Source organism: Anser anser (genome assembly GCF_964211835.1).
Source record: "Anser anser genome assembly, contig: HAP1_SCAFFOLD_171, whole genome shotgun sequence".
In the NCBI taxonomy this organism is placed as follows: Eukaryota; Metazoa; Chordata; class Aves; order Anseriformes; family Anatidae; genus Anser; species Anser anser.
In genome coordinates, this window is record NW_028153528.1 from 1 (window position 1) to 5,268 (window position 5,268).

The window sequence follows — 5,268 nt, forward strand, 5'->3', positions numbered from 1 at the left end:
TTACGCTGACTACAACTACAGCTCCTATGCTCCCTGTGACAGCATGCAAGCTGTTGGAGACTGCTCTTTAGGAGATTCTTTAATGGCTCCAGCTGTTTTTGAGGTAAAGATAGTGCACGCTTGCTGTAAAGAAAATATTTCACAGATAATACGTTGTACAGATTTGTGTGAATCAGCAAAAAGAATCCGAAGTTGAAAACATGCTTTCTGCTTAGTGTGAAGTTAAAAGAGCAGATTCCATTCAGAGGTGTTTGTATTTAAGTGCTTAAATAGTAAATCCATAGAATTAGTGATTTATACACCATTATTTGTTCACGCATACCAAAGAATGGTTTTGACAGCATAATTGCGTACGCTTCTTCTGTTCCTGTTCTTCTGATTTGCTTTGCTTAAAGCAAATTAAACAGTTGTTGTAAGTGGTCTTATGTAAGTGGTCAATTTATTAGTTGTGACCTCCGGAGGTCCCTTCCAACCTGTACTGTAATATTGGCTTTCTTCTAAAAATAAATAGATAAAATGCCATCTATCCTTGTAGTTGTAGGAAGAAGGAATGGGTTGAGACTGCAGCACTTTGAATCTGTGATGCTTTCTGAAATGAGTTATGATTAAACTTAGCCTTTTCTGTCTTTCAGGAATCTTCAGTTATGACTGCAATCGGTGATGACCTAATTACTGACGGTAATAAGGGTTCTATCATTGTCACTTGAGTTTAGCCATCCTTGTGCCTTTTAACAATACAAGCCAACCTCTACTGGATGAAGAACATCTTGAAAATTCAGCTGAGGTCAAACCTCTGTGGGGTTGATCTGCAATCAGCTGGGGTTTTAAAGCTGATACAGCATACACTGACCGCATCAAGTAAAACGGGACACTGTCAATGCTTCGCAGCAGGTTTCTTGTACCTGTGCCTTCATTCCCATTTGAAAATGGTCTAAGACAGAATTTTGTTCTTTGTATTGGTTCCGCTAAACAGATTTTATATTAGAAGCTCAGTAATATGCAAAAGCTTTGTTCTCCACCCTGAGGTAAAAGCTTATGTTGCAGATTCCAAAAGGAGGATTCAGCTTGCACTTACAAATACGGTACAAAACATATTTGTGTCCTGGAAGGTTTGCAAAGTTCCTCACGTGGAGGCATTTTGTGTTAGTGTTTAGAAACTATCCTATGTAACGTGTATTGCCGTAGAAGTGAATTAAATGACTCTTGGGAGGGTTTCATGGCTGATTATCCTTAAACGTTATCTTTACTATCTTAAACATTGTCTTTGTCTTTATCTTGAAAGACAATTCTAGTCCCAGCCTTCTAATATACAAATTCCCAAAAGTTGGAGTTGTGAGGCTCAAAATTTTAGAGGACTAAATACCTCACTAAAATTAGTAGATCTAATAGCTTATTACACTTAGCTTAAAATACATTTTATTAGCCATTTCACGTGAAGTTTTTTTGCGTGCATGCCTCAGATTTGATACTTGGACTTACCAGGCTTTTATTTTCAGATCCACAGCTCTACTTGGATGTTGATGAAATGAACAGACAATTCACGGAGACAAGCGAAGAACTCTACGATTCACTCATGAATTGTCACTGGCAACCTCTGGATACGGTCACTTCTGAAATCCCCTCTGCTATTTAAGTGTCTTCTAGAGCATGACCGTTAGGACCAAAGTGCTAAAACTACATTTCTTCTACATTATTCTAGCTCATAAGTTTTAAAGCACAATGATAGGTTGGGTTTTTTTTGCTATGCTTTTGACAGTTTCTGTAATCTTTTTGTTCATCACTCTCTTGGAGCACCATGAAGTCATGTAAATATTCGAGAAATGTAAAGAGGTAAATGGGGTCTAAAGATAGACTTGCCTGTGTAAATAAAAAATTTGTTTCTGCAAACCTGCCAGCAAGGGATTTTACTTGTACCTGTGTGCAGCACGTTCTCTTCCGGCTTATGGAATTTAACAAGGTAGTAAGGGTATTTCATCTGTCTTTATTTTTATATGGGCATTAGGACACAAGCAAAATCTAGCTTCCCCTTGTTTTCCTGGTTCCTTAGGTAAGCGACAAGCCAAGCCTTTCATGTGCTTGCTTAGACTGGAAGTATGTATGGGAGACACTCACAGGCCTTGCTATGGAAACACCTGTGCCCACTTTTTCCTGCAGGCTGCTGGCTCTAACTGTACTACTGATACATGCTAGGTCAGCTAAAATTGGCTTATAAATAGGGTATGTTAAGCATATGGAAGTGTAGACTTCAACTGCCATAGCTACAAACATCCCGTGGAATGAGGATGATGTCTGCTGGCACTCTCTGCATCAGCATTCAGTTTTCCCTTGCCCTTCTTACTGTTAGACTTCTCAGCTGACGCTTTACAGCGAAGAAATTGCTACAACATAATCCGTGTTCTTAAACCTAAAAAAAAAAAATCTTGGAGAAAACAACTTGCTGGTTTTCCCTCCTTGCTGGCAAGGAGAAAAATAGTCCACCAGGAACAACAAAAAAATCCTAGTAACAGCTCCTTAAGTTATACCCTCTGCTACCCTCTCTGATTGCTCTGGTCTTCCTTCATTCACGGTAATGAAGTTTTAAAGCTCTGGTAGAAGGATGACAGTACTCAAGTCAAAGGAGATGAGAGCAATGAGGAAAGCTTTGCTTTAAGCTAGAGCAGTCTTGCGAGTTGCTGCCTTTATGCTGTTCTTATCTTGAAGGGTACAGAGTCTTTTCCAGTCATAGGGACTCCATAACCCTATGAATATGGAGAAATAGTTGCTAATTAACAGTGTGTATAATAAGTAAGTGAGGCTGGAAACAAAAGAATATTCCTCCAAGAAAAAAAAGGAAGCAGAAATTACTGTACTTAATAGCTGGGGAAGCTGTTAAAGCTAGTTGACACAGTTCTGGTACTGCCGTGTGTGTTTTGGGGGCAACATAAACCATAATTGCTGTGATGGCAGGTAAGAATCCAATTCTTTTTTATGGCTTAGTGTAGTCAGTGAAAGCAGTGGTCCTAAGCTGCATGCTGTTCTTAAATGTAATGCAAATTCTCTTTTGTGACTCCTCAGTACTTCCAGGTTACTTGTAGCTGATCACCAGCAACTGCTTCTGTTAGCTATTAGCTGTTGGGTTTTTGCTAGGAATACTTTCAGTCCTGAATTGAAATGATGACATCCTGAAACAGAAGAGGCTCTTGGAGTATTGTAGGAAGCACATTCTTCCTGGTTCTAGTGCAGGTGTACACGTAGGAGGAGACAGAAGGCAAAGAACCTCACATAGGTGGAGGGGGTGAGGTGGCATCACAGTTAGAGCTGTTGCAGTTAACTCTTCCCAAAGCATGAAAGCAACGTGGCTGGGAACAGGGATTTGTTGGGTTGCTTCTTTGTGTGAGCCAGGGAGTCTTTTGAGGGGCAGATTAATAAGAATATGACACAAGGTAGAGGTGCAATAGATGAAGCAAAGAATCTGGGTGGGAAAAGGGTTGCTTGTACGTGTCTATGGAATTGTTTCAGGGGACTGAGCTGGGGCAAATTCAAGATAATAGATGCAGCCTCCTTGAATTTGGATGGCAGTGCTGAAGCTTCAAAACCTTACAAGCTTTGATGCCACTTCAATTGTAGTGCATAGCTGTGGTACTTGAGCTCAGAAGTGCAAACTGCACAGGATTTTTTTATCTATTTTCTTCAACGTGAGCAGCAAAACATCTTCCAGGAATGTGCCTGGGTGCTACGCTGCTTTGACACGGCTTGCTTTGCATCACCAAACACAGTAGTTAGGTTGCATCGAGTACTTTGTGGAAACATTCATTGTGTTGTCACCCAGAAATGGGATGCTACAGATGTGTGTTGGCCCGGCAGTATCAGTGCTGTTTTTTGGCCTTTGAGAGGTTGGTCCATAACATGTGACCTGTGTAATGAGGGGCCCACATAGATTGGTGACTTCATTAAGTCTGATGCTGTGGTGGTGTGTGACCCAAGGCCCTGAACGTCAGAAAATCAGGCTGTGGCCACCTATTTTATGCAGACTTTGCCTATTAACAAGGTCTCTACACTGTACGTTAGAGACGTGCGCCTCCTTTTCTGGACTAGATAGCGAAAATACCAGTTTTGTAGTTCAGTGAATGAGATTGGTTGGGCTGTTTGTTCTCCAGAGCTGAAAAATGTTGGGAGTGTATTCTCTTGGAGTCCACAGAAATGAAAATGATGAGAGGAAGAGAACGTTGGTTGCAGCCCGCGTGCTGCTGTTATAAAGTAGTTCTCTGATGTCTTTTTCCCTCTGCTGAGACTTATCAGCCTATCGTCCTTTCCTGTTAGGAGCGCATACCTGGCTTGGGATGGTGTGCGCAGGGCAGATTCTTTACCGTAAGAGCGCAGTGAATGCCAGACTTCTTCCTGTACTGCCGTGTTAACCGTGAGTCACAAATTCAGGAAGCAGTGATTGCATCGGAATTGCTACAATGCTTTGCAGAGTCTTTTTACTGGGTAAACTTCACAGCTGCAGTTACAACTTCCAGCCTGTGTTAGCTGAACACATCGTACTGGTGCCCGCCATCAGTTTGACAAAGATGGGATTGCAGTAGGGACTTGCTTTTTTCCTTCTTTTTAATTAAACAAGTCTTTGAAGCAACTTTTCCAACACCGCCATACTTCACTTCTTCCAGTTATTTTCTGTTTTACTTAGCTGAAATGTTTTTTTTTCTTCCAAGCTTGAGGAAGTTTTCTACAAGAATGTCCCGTAATGATTTCATAAACTCTTTTCGTTGTACCTAGCTGCAACAGAGAGTGCTTTTATTCAAAAACCTGCTGGTTTTCTTTTCCAAGAAGTAGTGGGGTTTTTCCTATCTCTTCACTGATGGGAAAGGCTGTAGGACAGTAGCTTGAGGGGCTACTAATGCTGTCATCAGTGAGCCGGGAAGAGGCAGGAGTCCGAAACGGGTAAAAAGTACTTAAAAGGATACCAAAAGAGTAAACGGTACTTAAGCCGTGGATGTTTCTTTTTGCAGGGATGCTCTGAACCAACCGCTTCTTTCTAGCGCTACCTCAAAGTAACTTGCAGATAGACCTCACAGGGAAGGTTGATCAAATGGTGATGATCGCTGTCATTCTGCTGGACACGCAGATACTTGCCTTTCGTTTTGGCTCATTTTTAATACCAATTAACTTCAGTGCCTCGCGTTAATAGACACCGTTTGACTGCATCGGCAAATGTTTCTGAGTCGTGAGTGTCATTAAAGGCCTGTCACCCTATGGAAATCCTTCTAAATAAGAAAAATGGCATTTAAA